Source organism: Hylobates moloch, unplaced genomic scaffold, assembly GCF_009828535.3.
Source record: "Hylobates moloch isolate HMO894 unplaced genomic scaffold, HMol_V3 SCAFFOLD_12, whole genome shotgun sequence".
In the NCBI taxonomy this organism is placed as follows: Eukaryota; Metazoa; Chordata; class Mammalia; order Primates; family Hylobatidae; genus Hylobates; species Hylobates moloch.
Window position 1 is genome coordinate 22,675,463 of NW_026652287.1, and position 18,171 is coordinate 22,693,633.

Consider the following 18,171-nt stretch of genomic DNA (forward strand, 5'->3'; position numbering starts at 1 on the left):
ACTACCAAGATGGTAAAGCGTTTGAAACAAATGCTAAGACTAACTTGGAAATAAACATTTTATTTTATTTTACTTTTTGAGATGGAGACTAGCTTTGTTGCCCAGGCTGGAGTGCAGTGGCATGATCTCAGCTTGTTGTAACCTCCACCTCCCAGGTTCAAGCGATTTTTCTGCCTCAGCCTCCTGAGTAGCTGGGATTACAGGTGCCCACCACCACACCCAGCTAATCTTGTTTGTTTGAGATGGAGTCTTGCTCTGTCACCCAGGCTGGAGTGCAGTGGTATGATCTCAGCTCACTGCAACCCCCTCCTCCCGGGTTCAAGCAATTCTCCTGCCTCCCTCCCAAGTACCTGGGACTACAGGCATGCGCCAACGTGGCCGGCTAATTTTTGTATTTTTAGTAGAGATGGGGTTTCAACAGGTTGGCCAGGCTGGTCTCGAACTCCCAACCTCAAGTGATCCACCCGCCGTGGCCTCCCAAAATGCTGGGATTACAGGCGTGAGCCACCGCACCCGGCCCAAAATAAAAATTTTAGGATATGCTATACTGCTAACATTTAACAGTCCTAGTGAGAGGTAACAGCGTGCTGGCAGTCCTCACAGCCCTCACTTGCTCTCGGCGCCTCCTCTGCCTGGGCTCCCACTTTGGCGGCACTTGTGGAGCCCCTCAGCCCACTGCCGCACTGTGGGAGCCCCTTTCTGGGCTAGCCAAGGCAGGAGCCAGCTCCCTCAGCTCGCAGGGAGGTGTGGAGGGAGAGGCGCGTGCGGGGCTTGCGGGCCAGCTGGAGTTCCAGGTGGGCGTGGGCTTGGCGGGCCCCACACTCGGAGCAGCTGGCCGGCCGGGCAATGAGGGACTTAGCACCGGGGCCAGCGGCTGTGGAGGGTGTACTGGGTCCCCACAGCAGTGCCAGACCAACGGCGCTGCGCTCGATTTCTCTCCAGGCCTTAGCTGCCTTCCCGCGGGGCAGGCCTTGGGACTGCAGCCTGCCATGCCTGAGCCTTCCCCCGCCTCCATGGGCTCCTGTGTGGCCCGAGCCTCCCCGACGAGCGCCACCCCCTGCTCCACAGCGCCCAGTCCCATCGACCACCCAAGGGCTGAGGAGTGCGAGCGTGCGGTGTGGGACTGGCAGGAAGCTCCATCTGCAGCCCTGGTGCAGGATCCACTGGGTGAAGCCAGCTGGGCTCCTGAGTCCGGTGGAGATGTGGAGAACCTTTATGTCTAGCTCAGGGATTGTAAATACACCAATCAGCACCCTGTGTCTAGCTCAGGTTCTGTGAATGCACCGATTGACACTGTATCTAGCTGCTCTGGTGGGGCCTTAGAGAACCTTTATGGCTAGCTCAAGGATTGTAAATACACCAATCAGCACCCTGTGTCTAGCTCAGGGTTTGTGAGTGCACCAATCGACACTCTGTATCTAGCTGCTCTGGTGGGGCCTTGGAGAACCTTTGTGTCAATACTCTGTATCTAACTGATCTGATGGGGACATGGAGAACCTTCATGTTTAGCTCAGGGATTGTAAACGCACCAATCAGCGCCCTGGCAAAACAGACCACTCAGCTCTACCAATCAGCAGGACGTGGGTGGGGCCAGTTAAGAGAATAAAAGCAGGCTGCCCGAGCCAGCAGTGGCAACCTGCTCCGGTCCCCTTCCACAATGTGGAAGCTTTGTTCTTTTGCTCTTTTCAATAAATCTTGCTACTGCTCACTCTTTGGGTCCACACTGGTTTTATGAGCTGTAACACTCACCGCGAAGGTCTGCAGCTTCATTCCTGAGCCAGCGGGACCACGAACCCACCAGAAGGAAGAAACTCCGAACACATCTGAACATCAGAAGCAACAAACTCCGGACACGCTGCCTTTAAGAACTGTAACACTCACCGCGAGGGTCCGCGGCTTCATTCTTGAAGTCAGTGAGACCAAAAACCCACCAATTCCGGACACACTAGTACTGCCACCAACTGCCACATGCTCCTGGATAAGTTGCAAACTCTTGAGTTTTAGTCTTCTCATCCCCTAAAATAAGGTTTCATAAGCTCCCCTCCAGATCTAAACTGGTGATAAATCAGATTTCTATGTGGCCCCAAATTAAAAAGCTAACATATAGAACAGACAAAATATATTTTAGCTCACAAGGAATATTTTATAATGAACTGACTAAAAAAATGACATTGGTCATTAAGCAAGCAAGTTTCCAGTTACTAGAGTTATCGGGGGTAGAAAGGTAACCCATTCATTAGATGTTGCAGAGGCAACCATGCACTAAGCAATGTTAGAGTACTCCAGCCTATCTACCAACAGAGATTTTTATCACAAAAGAAAAAGGTGCGTTTAAAAGGTCAAACACCATTCTTCTTCCCCTCTTTCAACAGATATATATATAGTTAACAGTATATCGCCGGGCGCGGTGGCTCGTGCCTGTAATCCCAGCACTTTGGGAGGCTGAGGTAGGCGGATCACAAAGTCAGGAGATCGAGATCATCCTGGCTAACACGGTGAAACCCCGTCTCTACTAAAAATACAAAAAATTAGCCGGGTGTGGTGGTGGGTGCCTGTGGTCCCAACTACTCAGGAGGCTGAGGCAGGAGAATGGCATGAACCTGGGAGGCAGAGCTTGCAGTGAGCTGAGATCGCGCCACTGCACTCCAGCCTGGGCGACAGAGTGAGACTCCATTTCAAAAAAAAAAAAAAGGTGTATCTTCTGGATTTTCTGGACATCTCTTTATGTATAACATTCACTAAAACGTCACTAAAACAGTATTAGACCTTTTATATTTATACATACCTGTCTCATTTTAAAAAGTGGCTGTACAGTAATAATAAGCAGTGAAATTTTGAGACTATTATTTCTAGACCAGGTACTGCTGGAAGAGCTTCACAGGTTACTAATTTAATCTTCACAACTCTAAGGAAGGATCTATTATCTTTACTCCCTCCCTGTTTATAGATGAGGAAAATGAGGCACTAAAAGGTACTTGTTCAAGGTCACAGTATTTCACAACCATACCATGAACTAAATGAATCATCCTCTATTTTTATGGCTATCTAGTTATTTCTAACATTTCCTTTTACGGTGTTACAGGGTTAATATCTTCGTCTATATCTTTTACTTTTGCATACAAATGTATACTCCCACCAAGTTTATGTCCCTCCTGTTTCCCCATTCTCTCAATCTTGTATTTTTCTGGCACTGGTAATCCCAAGCCCTTTGTTTTACTTTTTTTTCTCTTTTTTTGAGACGGAGTTTCACTCTTGCTGCCCAGGCTGGATATCAGCTCACCGCAACCTCTGCCTCCTGGGTTCAAGTGATTCTCCTGCCTCAGCCTCCTGAGTAGTTGGGATTACAGGCAAGCGCCACCATGCCCAACTAATTTTGAATTTTTAGTAGAGATAGCGTTTCTCCATGTTGGTCAGGCTAGTCAAACTCCTGACCTCAGGTGATCCACCCGCCTCGGCCTCCAAAGTGCTGAGATTACAGGCGTGAACCACTGCATCCAGCCGCCAAGCCCTTGGTTTTCAAAAGTTCCATTATCGGCCGGGCACAGTGGCTCATGCCTGTAATCCCAACACTTTGGGAGGCTGAGGGTGGGTGGATCTCTTGAGGTTAGGAGTTCGAGACCAGCCTGGCCAACATGGTGAAACCCCGTCTCTACTAAAAAAAAAAAAAAAATACAAAACAGCCAGGTGGGGTGGTGCACACCTGTAATCCCAGCTAATGGGAAAGCTGAGACAGAAGAATCGCTTGAACCCAGGAGGCGGAGGTTCCAGTGGTCCAAGATTGCACCACTGCTCTCCAGCCTGGGTGACAGAGCCGAGACTTTGTCTCAAAAAAAAAAAAAAAAAAAAAAAAAAAAAAATCCATTATCTTTTAATATAAAAGTTGGTCACAGTTAAATCTGCCACTCTAGGTGGTTTGGTGTTAATGCTTAGGAAAGGTGGTTCCCATGGCCAGCAGCAGCGGCTCACGCCTGTAATCCCAGCACTTTGGGAGGCGGAGGCGGGCAGATCACGAGGGTCAGTAGATCGAGACCATCCTGGCTAACACAGTGAAACCCCATCTCTACTAAAATATACAAAAAATTAGCCGGACGTTGTGATGGGCGCCTCTAGTCCCAGCTAACGGGGAGGCTGAGGCAGGAGAATGGCGTGAACCCAGGAGGCGGAGCTTGCAGTGAGCCGAGATCATGCCACTGCACTCCAGCCCGGGCAACAGAGTGACTTCGTCTCAAAAAAAAAAAAATAAAAGGAAAGGTGGTTCCCAAACCACATGGTTTCTTCTCCTTTTTCCAAAATCTTCATCTCAGTAGCAAGAATGAAAAGGTTGGCACTTCCTGGTACTGTGACTACCGCTGAATCATGGGGAGTAGAGAGGAGGTGATTACAGGAAATCAGGAAGGAAATGCTAGCCCCATGAAATCAGGTCAGGCTTCAAGATCAACTGGCCTATCATGGTCTGATGATTGAGGAGATCTCTCATTTCTCACAGTTCTTAATGTCTTAGCTATTCTGACAGTGCTCAGGGGCTCTCGAACTCAAAAACTCTCTGCTTCTAATCATCTATGCTGATTTTTGTTTTAGACTATTTTGCTCCTCTGCTTATCCATTTTCTAGAGTAATAATTTATACCTTGGCTTTGGAAACAGAGGTATAGCTTCCGGGATTTACAGAACAACTAAAACAATTTTTTTTTTTTTTTTTTTTGCAACAGCGTCTCGCTCTGTCCCTCAGGCTGGAATGCAGTTGTGCAATCTAGGCTCACTGCAGCTTCCATCTCCTGGGTTCAGGCGATTCTCGTGCCTCAGTCACCCAAGTAGCTAGGATTACAGGCACCCACCACCACACCGGGGTAAATTTTTGTATTTTTAGTGAAGATGGGATTTCACAGTGTTGGCCAGGCTGGTCTCGAACTCCTGGGCTCAAATGATCCGCCTGCCTCGGCCTCCTAAATTGCTGGGATTACAGGCATGAGCCACCATGCCCGGCCTGTACTTTAGTTTTTAAAACCAAATAACTAGAATCCTGAGGTGGACTTTCTGAGGAGGAGGACAAATGAACCTCCTGAAGTTGGACACAAGATTTTCAATATATGTTTTTGGGCAAGAAAGTCCATAAATTTCATTAATTCTCACAGGGACTGTGATCTAGAAACGATTAAGATCTGCTCTAGAGCCTTGCTACTCAAATTATTGACCTGGGAGCTTATTAGAAATGCAGAATAATCAGGCCCCATTTCAGACTGAACCAATCAAAACACATATTTTAACAAAATCCCCAGGTAATTCCTACACTCATGAAGTTAGAGAAACATTGATTTAAGCAGTGTGCAAAATCTTAAGGCTCCCCACCCCCCGACCTTTTTTTGGGAGACAGAGTTTTACTCTGTCTCACTCTGTCACCCAGGCTGGAGTGTACTGGCACAAACTGAGCTCACTGCAGCCTTGACCTCCCAGGCTCAAGTGATCCTCCCACCTCAGCCTCCCGAGAAGCGGGGACTACAGGAGCGCACCACCATGCCCAGCAAATTTTCATTTTTTAATTTTTTTAGAGACGGGGTCTTTCCATGTTGCCCAGGCTGGTCTCAAACTCCTGAGCTCAAGTAAACCTCCTGCCTCAGCCTCCCAAAGTGCTGGCGTGAGCCACGGTGCGCAGCCTCACTATACAAGTTTTAAAACTTTTTTTGTAAAGACAAGGTCTCAATATGTTGCCCAGGCTGGTCTCAAACTCCTGGGCTCAAGTGATCCTCCTGCCATGGCCTCCCAAAATGCTAGGATTGCAGGGATAAGCCACTGCACCCAGCCAACACTTTTTTTTTTTTTTAAAAAACAATTCTCTTTTTATATTTTACAAAAGACTTTGGTACAGAGATTGTTGTGGCCCACAAAGCCCAAAATATTGGCTGGACGCTATAGCTCACATCCATAGTCCCAGCATATATATATATATTTTTTGAGATGGAGTCTCGCTCTGTCCCCCAGGCTGGAGTGCAGTGGCGCAATCTTGGCTCACTGCAACCTCTGCCCCCTGGGTTCAAGTAATTCTCCTGCCTCGGACTCCCGAGTAGCTGGGATTACGGGCACCTGCCACTGCACCCGGCTAATTTTTGTATTTTTAGGAGAGACAGGGGTTTCACCATCTCGGCCAGGCTGGTCTTGAACTTCTGACCTTGTGATCCACCCATCTCGGCCTCCCAAAGACCTGGGATTACAGGCTAAGGCAGGAGGATCACCCGAGGCTAGGAGTTCAAGACCAGCCCGAGTGACACAGTGAGACCTCGTATCTATAAACAAACGAACCAACCAACCAATTCACAAAGATAGTATGCCAACTCCTCTGCTCTACAGCAGACTGACTACTCTGTTTTGTGTTAAAGAGCATTCAAATGTTTAAAGCCAGTCAATTCCAACCCCAACAGCTTTCTAAAAGCAAAAAAAAGTCCACATGGACTCATGGCCATATTATCTAAATCACACTTTTTAGAGCAAGAAAGCTCCTTAAAACAGTACTCCAATTACCTAATTCTGCAGAGGTTAATGTACATAGTCCAATGTCATGCAGAACTAGGATCATAATCCAGGTTCTTATATGAATCCAGTCATCTATTTCACAACTCTGCCTTTTACTCAACTGCTTCAAAAGCAGTTTATACTTGCTACTAAATCTCAGTACTGCATGTTGACTGTCTGAAGTAGAAGTTTCCTTCCTTTAAATTGAAAGTTTTCTTCCTTTAAATTGCTGTCAAGTTTAACAATTAATTATTTTTATTCCCGAGTAAATCTTGAAATTGCTGGCACCCTGTTGGCTATGAAGTCTTCATTTTAGGAAATAAAATTATCAATTTCTGTACAAGTGCTAAAGCAAATGCAATTTTATGTTAAGATTGTGTCACTTCCACTACTTACATAATCTTAAAAGATGATTCGCTCCAGAGGATATACTACAAGACAGAAGTCATCTGAGGATATTTATTTCCTAGTGCTATTCCTCAACCCTGGGTTACCAAGATACGTAAAGTTTGTTTTAAACAACACTGAAAACAGTGTTCTTAAGAAGTCAATAAATAACCCCTGGGACATATACTAGAAGCCCCAAAATTCTAAAACTAAGACTTCTGGCTGGGAATGGTGGCTCATGCCTGTAATCCCAGCACTTTGGGAGGCCAAGGGAAGAGGATCCCTTGAGCCCAGGAGTTTGAGACTAGCCTGGGTAATACAGGGAGACCTTGTCTCAAAAAAACACCCCATAAAACCATGGCCGGGCATGGTGATTCATGCCTGTAATCCCAGCACTTAGGGAGGCCAAGGGAGGCAGATCACTTGAGGTCAGGAGTTCGAGACCAGTCTGGCCAACATGGTAAAATCTCATCTCTACTTTAAAAAAAGAAAAGAAAAAAGAAAACAGAAACGACTTAGGCTATTATAGATAGCTTTGATTCACTTTCATAATGTCAGCAGATGACACAGAAAGCTTAAAAACAACGATGTTCATTTCTCATAAGATTATGTACAACTTTACTACTTTTGGTTTCCATCCATCCAGAGAAGTATTTTCTCGGCCTTAAGATAATGCAGAATTACTGTGGCTTCATAAGACGTGAACATGTGGGTCACTTTCTCTCTTATATTTTTTGAGTCAGGGTCTCACTCTGTTGCCCATGCTGGAGTGCAGTGGCTTAATTTCAGCTCACTGCTGCAGCCTCAACCTCCTGGGCTCAGGTGATCCTCCCGCCTCAGCTTTTCAAGTAGCTGGGACTACAGGTGCACACCACCACGCCTAGCTAATTTTTGTATTTTTTTAGGGATGGGGTTTTACTATGTTGCCCAGGCTGGTCTCGAACTCCTAGACTCAAGTGATCTGCATGCCTTGGCCTCCCCCAAAGTGCTGAGATTACAGGCATGAGCCACTGAGCACAGACTATGTGTGGGTTATTTTCTCCATGTTTTTATTTGCCATATCAATTTCATTTGGCTCTTGCGTTCTAGATACTTAAGACTCACATTAGCATTTGCTATGTATGCTTACCTAATTTCTCTTTGGAATGATTAGCTGGTATAGCAACATATAAAATTTAGTTTCCTGGCTGGGCACGGTGGCTCACACCTGTAATTTCAGCACTTTGGGAGGCCGAGGCGGGCGGATCACTTGAGGCCAGGAGTTTGAGACCAGCCTGGCCAACATGGTGAAACCCTGTCTCTACTAAAAATATAAAGATTAGCCGGGTGTGGTGGCGGACACTTGTAATCCCTGCTACTAGGGAGGCTGAGGCAGGAGAATCGCTTGAACCCAGGAGGCGGAGGTTGCAGTGAGCTGAGATCATGCCTTTGCACTCCTGCCTGGGCGACAGAACGAGATTCTGTCTCAAAAAAAAAAAATTAGTTTCCTTAAACTCTCTCTCCATAACTCCCTCAAAAAATCATCTATTCCAGTTTAGTCTTTGAAAAGTTCAGCCAGAACCATCCTACCAGATACCTTCCAAAAGCTGACAAAGAATTTTAAAGTCAGGAGATGACCCTTACATTCCAAACAGTGACTACAAAAAGGTCTGTTCCTTTCTGCAAATATCAAAATCGTTAAGTCAGTACTTTATTTTCAGCTTCAAATTAGTTTTCAACATTCTCCAGTTTTCCAACACATCTGAAAGACCTCTTCACATCCAATTTCATAATGTAAATGAAAAAATAAAAGTCACCATGTCTAAAAGCACAATTTATGCCATTTAGTCTTTCAGGCTACGCAAATAATACTTCAACTGACAAGAAAAAATTCAAAATTAAAGTTCACTCTATAGTTTTCACAAAACTGAATTATCAGGCTAAATGCTAGATTGCACAGTCAATTTGATTACTAATTCTAAGAGGTAGAAGTTTAAAAGGCTCAACATGTATAGTCTTAATAAATACCTATTTATCTGGCCCAGGTTACGTAGTCACGGTATGCTTTTCCAAAATGTTCCATATAGTAGTTGTAAATGCCTTAGAATTATATCTTACCCAATTCAATGACCTGCTGGTCCTAGTAACCCAGCAAACTATCATTTCTGATTTGGATATAAGTTTACAAACACCATGAAAGGTCACCAGAGCATACTGACAACCTAAATATTACAACTGTTAACTAGGCTTCCTCGACATGATAAAGGGCACCCGCCTATGAGACCCACACCTATGTCACACTTCACTGTGAAGGACTGGATGCTTTCCACTATGATCAGTAAGAAAAGGATGTCTGCTCTTGGTACTTCAACGTTGTATTGGAGATTCTAACCAGGGCAATTAGGCAAGAAATAAAGGGCATCCAGACTGGAGAGAAGTAAAAACATTTTCATTTGCAAATGCATGATCTTGTATACAGAAAATCTTAAGGAACCCATAAAAACTATTAAAACTAACTAATGAGTTCAGCAAGATTGCAAACTACAAGATCAATACATAAAAAACAACTGTATTTCTACACGTTAGCAAAGAACAATCTGAAAATGAAATTGAAAAAAGAATTCCTAACTCAAGGCAAATTAAAGACTTAAATGTAAGGCCTCAAACTGTAAATATCCTAGAAGAAAACCTAGGAAATACTCTTCTCAACACTGCCCTAAGCAAAGAACTTATGACTAAGCCTCAAAAGCAAATGCAACAAATAACTTGACAATTGGGACCTAGTTAAACGAAACAGTTTCTGCACAGCAGAAGAAATCTATCAACAGAGTAAGCTGACGACCTACAGAATGGGAGAAAATAATTGCAAACTATGCTCTCAACAAAGGACTAATATCCAGAATCTGTAAGGAACTTAAATCCACACACACAAAAAAGATACCACTGTGGAAAAGTGGGCAAAGGGAATGAAAAGACACTTCTCAAAAGACAACAATCAAGTAGTCAACAAACATACAAAAAAATGCTCAACATCACTAGTAGAGAGATGCAAATCAAAACCACAATGAGATGTCATCTCACACCAGTCAGAGTGACTACTATTACTGGGCATGGTGGCTCACGCTTGTAATCCCAGCACTTTGGGAAGCTGAGGTGGGAGGATCACTGGAGCCCAGGAATTCAAGACTAGCCAGGGCAACATAGTAAGACCTCATCTCTACTCACAGGAGGCTGAAGTGGGAGGATGGCTTGAGCTCGGGAGGTGGAGGTTGCACTGAGCCAAAATCGCACCACTGCACTCCAGCCTGGGCGACAGAGTGAGACCCTATCTCAAAAATAAATGTGGTATATATACACCATGCGATACTACGCAGCCATGCAAAAGAATGAAATCATGTCTTTTCCAGCGAAACGGATGCAGCCAGAGACCATTATCCTAAGTGAGTTAACCCAGAAAACCAAATACTGTCTGTTCTCGCTTGTAAGTGGGAGCTAAACACTGGGTACGCACAGCCATTAAGATGGGAACAATAAACACTGGGCACTCCAAAAAGTGGGAGGGAAAGAGGGGCAAGGGCTGAAAAACTATCTGTGAAGTACTATACTCATCATCTGGATGACAGGATCAGTAGAAGCCCAAACCTCAGCATCACACATTATATCCACGTAACAGACCTGCACATGTACCTTGAATCTAAAAATTTTAATTAAAAATAAATATCACCAGGCCGGGCGCGGTGGCTCACACCCAGCACTTTGGGAGGCTGAGGCGGGCGGATCACGAAGTCAGGAGATCGAGACCATCCTGGCTAACATGGTAAAACACTGTGTCTACTAAAAATACAAAAAAATTAGCCGGGCGTGGTGGCAGGCGCCTGTGGTCCCAGCTACTCGGGAGACTGAGCTTGCAGTGAGCAGAGATGGTGCCACTGCACTCCAGCCTGTCATAGTGGCGAAAGAGCGAGACTCCGTCTCAAAAAATAAATAAATAAATAAATAAATAAATATCACCAATAGGCCAATTTCAAGTTACAAAAAATGATTCCAATTACAAATAATTTCCCCCCAAAAACCAATGCAATACTTAACAAAAGAAGCACAAGACTTGAACACTGACAACTAGTGTTGAAAGAAATGACAGACCTCAAAAAAAAAAAAAAAAAAAAAAAAAAAAGGAAAGACATCCCTATGCTCATGGATCCGAATACTTGATATTATGACCGTATTTCCCAAACTCATCTATAGATACAACACACTTCTCACTGAAAATACCAGCTTGCTTTCTGCAGAAATTGACAAGCAAATCTTAAAAATTTATGTGTAAATGTAAGGAACCCAGAATGCCCCAAATTATCTTAAAGGAACAAAGTTACACTCCCAAGTATCCAATTTCAAAAAATACAAAACGACAGCTAGCTATCAAGACATTATGGTACTGACCTAAGGACAGAAATCAATGGAGTAAGAATAGAGTCTAGAAATACATCCTTGCATTTGTAAATTAATTTTTCACAAAGATTGCAGGACAAATTAGTGAAGAAGTCTTTTCAACAAATGTTGCTGAGACAACTAAATATTCACATGCAAAAGAAAGCAGCTGGACCTCCTACCTCACACCATAGTTTTTGTTGTTGTTGCTGTTTTTAAAGAGACAAGGTCTTGCTTTGTTGCCTAGGGTGGAGGACAGTGGCAGGATCACAGTAGCTCACTGCAGCCTCCAACTCTTGGGCTCAAGTTATCTTCGTACCTCTGTCTCCTGAGTAGTGGGACTACAGGCCTGTACCGCCTTGCCTGACTAATTTAGAAGTGTTTTTTCCTAGGCTGGGCATGGTGGCTCTTGCCTATAATTGCAGCACTTTGAGAGGCCGAGGCAGGCGAATCACTTGAAGTCAGGAGTTCAAGACCAGCCTGGCCAACATGGTGAAACCCCATCTCTACTAAAAATACAAAAATTAGCTGAGTGTGGTGGCGTGCACCTGTAATCCCAGCTACTCGGGAGGCTGAGGCGGGAGAATCGCTTGAACCCAGGAGGCGGAAGTTGCACTGAGCCGAGATCATGCCATTCACTGCCCTCCAGCCTGGACAACAGAGCAAGACTCCGTCTCAAAGAAAAAAAAAAAAAAAGTGGTTTTTCCTGCCTCAGCCTCCCAAAGTGCTAGGATCATATAGGTATGAGCCACCACGCGTGGATCATATATATTGGCTCATATATAAAGTCCTTGTGACCTTCAATTGGCAAGTTTCTTAGACATCACACCAAAAGCACGAGCAACAACAATGTATAAGTAGACTTTACCAAATTAAAAACTTGTGTGTTACAAAATATGCCGTCAAGAAAGTGAAAAAAAGGAATCCCTATAGAATGGGGAAAAAATTTTGCTAATCACACCTCATAAGGCAGGATATGTAAGGAATTCTTACACCTCAACATTAAAAAGACAAATAACCCAATTAAAATGGGCAAAGGATTTAAACAGACATTTCTCCAAAGAAAACACACTGATGGACGATAGCCACATGAAAAGATGCCCAACATCATTAAGAAATTAGGGAAATGCACATCAAAACCACAATGATACTCACTTCCTGGGTAAAACTTTAAAAAGATAGACAATGACATGTCCTGACAAGGATGTAGAGAAACTGGAACTTGTATACATCGTTGGTGGGAATGTAAAACAATACCATCACCATTCTGAAAGACAGTTTGGTAGCTGCTCAAAATGTTAAGTATAGAGTCACTATAGGCCCCATAATTCCATGCTTAGGTACATACCTAACAGAGAGAAAATGTTATGTTCACACAAAAATTAGTACAAGCATGTATGTACAAGTTATAGCATTATTCATTACTCATAATAGACAAAACTGGAAATAACCCAAATGTCCATCAACTAATAAACATTCAGCAATAAGGAATGAAAGACATGCTATATTCATGAACGAAATGTAACACTATGCTAAGAGAAAGCCAGTCACAAAGATTGACTCCATTTATATGCAATATCCAGAAAAACAGATAGTAATCCACAAAACAGATAATAAACTGTGGTTGTCAGGAACTGGTGGGAGGAAAACAGGGCAACAACTGTTAACGGGTATGGGTTTTTTTTGAGGGTGATGAAAATGTTCTGGAATTAAGATAATAATGACGGCTTGGCGCGGTGGCTCATGCTTGTAATCCCAGCACTTTGGGAGGCTGAGGCGGGCGGATCACGAGGTCAGGAGATCGAGACCATAGTGAAACCCCGTCTCTACTAAAAAATACAAAAAATTAGCCGGGAGTGGTGGCGGGCGCCTGTAGTCCCAGCTACTCAGAAAGGCTGAGGCAGGAGAATGGCATGAACCCGGGAGGCGAAGCTTGCAGTGAGCCGAGATTGCACCACTACACTCCAGCCTGGGCGACAGAGCGAGACTCCGTCTCAAAAAAAAAAAAAAAAAAAAAAAGATAATAATGAGGATCACACAGACCTTGAATATACTAATAATCTGGCATTCAATAATTGTATTGAAGGCCAGGTGCAGTGGCTCACGTCTGTAATCCCAGCACTTTAGGAGGCTGAGGCAGGTGGATCGCTTGAGGCCAGGAATTCAAGACTTGCCTGGCCAACATGGCGAAACCCTGCCTCTACTAAAAATACAAAAAAATTAGCCAGGCATGGCCGGGCGCAGTGGCTCATGCCTGTAATCAATCCCAGTACTTTGGGAGGCTGAGGAGGATGGATCACGAGGTCAGGGGCTTGAGATCATCCTGGCCAACATGGTGAAACCCCGTCTCTACCAAAAAATACAAAAATTAGCTGGGCGTGGTGGTACATGCCTGTAATCCCAGCTACTCGGGAGGCTGAGGCAGGAGAATCGCTTGAACCAGGGAGTCGCAGGTTGCAGTGAGTCAAGATCATGCCACTGCACTCCAGCCTGGCAACAGAGAGAGATTGTCTCAAAAAAAAAAAAAAAAAAAAAAAAAGAAAGCCAAGCATAATGGCCCACGCCTGTAATCCCAGCTACTCAGGAGACTGAGGCAGAAGAATCACTTGAACTTGGGAGGTACACAGGTTGCAGTGAGCCGAGATCACACCACTGCACTCCAGCCTGGGTGACAGAAAAAGACTCTGTCTCAATAATAATAATATTATAATAATAATTGTATTGAACACACATATACACTTCAACTGTTTGTTCTGCACAGCAACTATGTTTACATTAGCTGAGCCTATCATATACTTCTGATTTCAAATTTCATTCATAGAGAACTTACAATAACGTTACAACAGTCAATATGACAGTTCTGTCCTTAAGGTGCTCACTGCCTAGTAGTATGACAACAGTATTTAATAAAATGTCCACATATATTCTAAACCTAGATGTCTGTTCTGCATTACTCAGAAAGGTCACAATTTAAGACGAAAGCAAGCAGCACTTAAGAGCCCAATGTCTCACACAGCTGGGCTTAACTAAAATAATAATAATAGGCCGGGTGCGGTGGCTCACACCTGTAATCCCAGCATTTTGGGAGGCCGAGGTGAGTGGGTCACTTGAGGCCAGGAGTTTGAGACCAGCCTGGCCAATATGGCAAAACCCCATCTCTACTACAACTACAAAAATTAGCTGGGTGTGGCCGGGCGCGGTGGCTCACGCTTGTAATCCCAGCACTTTGGGAGGCCGAGGCGGGCGGATCACGAGGTCAGGAGATCGAGACCACGGTGAAACCCCATCTCTACTAAAAATACAAAAAATTAGCCGGGTGTGGTGGCGGGCGCCTGTAGTCCCAGCTACTCGGAGAGGCTGAGGCAGGAGAATGGCGTGAACCCGGGAGGCGGAGCTTGCAGTGAGCTGAGATTGCGCCACTGCACTCCAGCCTGGGTGACAGAGCGAGACTCTGTCTCAAAAAAAAAAAAAATTAGCTGGGTGTGGTGGTGCACACCGGTGAGCCCAGCTAATTGGGAGGCTGAGGCACAAGAATCACACCACTGCATTCCAGCCTGCACAGTAGAGACCCTGTCTCAAAATAATAATAATAGTAATAAAAATAAAAATTAAAGAAAAACAGAGCCCAACGTCAAAGCAATGTATACGCTTTTTAGCAATTACCATACTGTGGGGGAAGAGCTGGGGCAAAAAAAGTGGTAAATAACTACCAGAATCAGCACTATCCATGAAGGACTGAGAAACAGGTGAAAGGAAAATGGATTTAAATTTGTACTCCACTTGATAGTAGTAGTATATTCACCTAAGGGATTTAAACTCAGGTTTTTTTTAAATATTAAATTCATTGTCTTTTGAATATTCAAATAAAGGGAACGGTTGCCAGGGGCCAGGGAAGGGGGGAACAGGAAGTTAGTGTTTAAGGGGTACATTTCAGTTAGGGAAGACAAAGTTCTGGATGGTGACAGTCCCAAAACAATGTGAATGTACTTAATGCCACAGAACTGCACGCTTAAAAATGGTTAAAATGGATGTTATAATATGTATATTTTACCACAATATAAATAAGGAAAATCCCATTAGACTGAAAATCTTAAGTCACATACACTATAGATCAAACATTATTTGTCCTTTCTAAACTATCAAATGCAACAACAAAACTATACTACAATATAGAGAATGAAATTTCAGTGTGAGAAAGCGAGATAGGTCAGGGTAATAACCAAAGCTTCACCACTATGAGATCTGTGCATTGAGCAAATTAATAAACTCTGTAAAATTTGCCTAACCTTCCAAAAAAAGGTGACTTCGGTGGTACTGAAAACTGAAAAAAAGGCCTGGATGTCTGCAGCATGAAGGAGCAGCATAAGATGAAAATCATAGAAGAAAGCAGGAGGTACATACACACAATGAAAGTTTATCAGGTCAGAGAATTTTGTATTTTAAGTGCAATGGGGAAGTCCCTTAAGGGTTTTTTTTAGCAGATGAATAAATAACACGACCTTTAAGAAACCACTCTGGCACTTGTGTGGAGAATGGACTGGAGGAATACAACAAAGGAAGCCACAGCCTAGTTAGCAGATGATGACAGCTGCGGTGTGAGATGATGGCTAGACTAGTGTGCTGACCGAGGAAACGGAGTTCACGAACTTGGGTGTCTTCTGGAGACAGAATCAGTGGCCTTACGGACAAATCAGAGGATAAGAGAGTGGGGAAAAAAATCAAGACGACTTCCGCTCTTGGCTTTCGGCTCGGAGGAGGCCAAGGTGCGACTTTCTTCGGTCGTCCCAAATCCGGGTTCATCCGACACCAGCCGCCTCCACCATGCCACCGAAGTTCGACCCCAACGAGATCAAAGTTGTATACCTGAAGTGCACCGGAGGTGAAGTCGGTGCCTTCTGCCCTGGCCCCCAAGATCGGCCCCCTGGGTCTGTCTCCAAAAAAGGTTGGTGATGACATTGCCAAGGCAACGGGTGACTGGAAGGGCCTGAGGATTATAGTGAAACTGACCATTCAGAACAGACAGGCCCAGATTGAGGTGGTGCCTTCTGCCTCTGCCCTGATCATCAAAGCCCTCAAGGAACCACCAAGAGACAGAAAGAAACAGAAAAACATTAAACACAGTGGGAGTATCATTTTTGATGAGATCGTCAACATTGCTTGACAGATGCGACACCGATCCTTAGCCAGGGAACTCTCTGGAACCATTAAAGAGATCCTGGGGACTGCCCAGTCTGTGGGCTGTAATGTTGATGGCCGCCACCCTCATGACATCATAGATGACATCAACAGTGGTGCTGTGGAATGCCCAGCCAGTTAAGCACAAAGGAAAATATTTCAATAAAGGATCATTTGACAACTGGTGGGGGGAAAAAAAAAAAATCAAGATGACTTCCAAGTTTCTCACAGTTAACTAGGTTAGAGTGTCTTACAAGAGACGGGAAGGACTGGCAAGAACCAGGATTCAGAGATACAGAGAAACCAAAATCACCAACTGAAGAGAAGTTGACTTTTGTCTGTTTCATCAGAAAGGATGGTGCTTTGAGGTATCACAGTTGTGGTTTCCTCTGAAGCTGTCTACCATTGCCATCTACTGATGCAAACTAAGGATAAAGGCTTTGGGGGTAATTTCTCTAAGTCTTCAAGTAGACTCAACACACTAAAACAGCCCAACAAAGCAGAGCACAGTGGCTCACACCTGTAAATCCCAGAACTTTGGGAGGCCAAGGCAGGAGGATCACTTGAGGCCAGGAGTTTGAGACCAGCCTAGGCAACATAGCTAGACCCTGTCTCTATTTTTTTTTAAAAATTAAACAAGAAGAAGCTGGAGAAATGGTAAGCATAAAATCAAACAGAATCTCATACACATATTTAGGTGATGTCATCTACAACCTCACTCACCACATATATTTGTGGAAAAACAATCTCCTTCCCAATGTTTCCTTCTATAGGTAGTAGAGTATCATCACACCCAGTCACGTAAACTAGAAATCTTGCCAGTATCTTTGATTTACACACTCTCCTATCTATTCAATTATCAAAATCTGTTGCTCTGAGCCAGGCACAGTGGCTCACACCTGTAATTACAACACTTTGGAAGGCCAAGGCAGGAGGAGGAGGATCGCTTGAGCCCAGAAGTTCAAGACCAGCCTGGGCAACAAAGCTAGACCCCACCTTTACTTTAAAAAAAAAAAAAAAAAAGGCCGGGCATGGTGGCTCACACCTGTAATCCCAGCACTTTGGGAGGCTGAGGTGGGAGGATCACGAGGTCAGGAGATCAAGACCATCCTGGCTAACACAGTGAAACCCCGTCTCTACTAAAAATACAAAAAATTAGCTGGGCGTGGTGGTGGGCACCTGTAGTCCCAGCTACTGGGGAGGCTGAGGCAGGAGAATGGTGTAAACCTGGGAGGTAAAGCTTGCAGTGAGCCGCGATCGTGCCACTGCACTCCAGCCTGGGCGACAGTTCGAGATTCCGTCTCAAAAAAAAAAAAAAAAAGCTGGGCATGGTGTCACGTGCCTGTATTACCAGCTACTCAGGAGGCTGAGGCAGGAGGACCCCCTTGAAGCCAAGGAGTTCGAGGTCGCAGTGATCACACTACTCCACTCTAGCCTGGACAAAAGAGCAAGCCCGTCTCCAAGCTTAAAAAAAAAAAAAAAAAGAGAAAGAAGGAAAAGAGGGAGGACAGAAGGAGAGGAGGGGAGAGGAGGGAAGGGGAGGGGAGGGAAGGCAAGAGGGGAGGAAAGGCAAGAGGGGAGGAAGGAAGGAAGGTGGGACGGACGGACGGACGGAGCTGCTTTAGGCCGTGCATGGTGGCTCACTCCTGTAATCCCAGCACTTTGGGAGGCTGAGGCGGGTGGACCACCTGAGGTCGGG

General features: G+C 44.6%; 1 protein-coding gene and 1 pseudogene across 2 annotated transcripts in view; one reads left to right on the forward strand and one right to left on the reverse strand.

Moving 5' to 3' along the window:
• The window catches only part of ATP2A2 (ATPase sarcoplasmic/endoplasmic reticulum Ca2+ transporting 2), a 72,045-nt gene that overhangs the window by 33,875 nt on the left and 19,999 nt on the right, over positions 1-18,171 (reverse strand). The window lies entirely within an intron of this gene.
• On the forward strand, positions 16,104-16,706 carry LOC116477949 (large ribosomal subunit protein uL11-like; annotated as a pseudogene).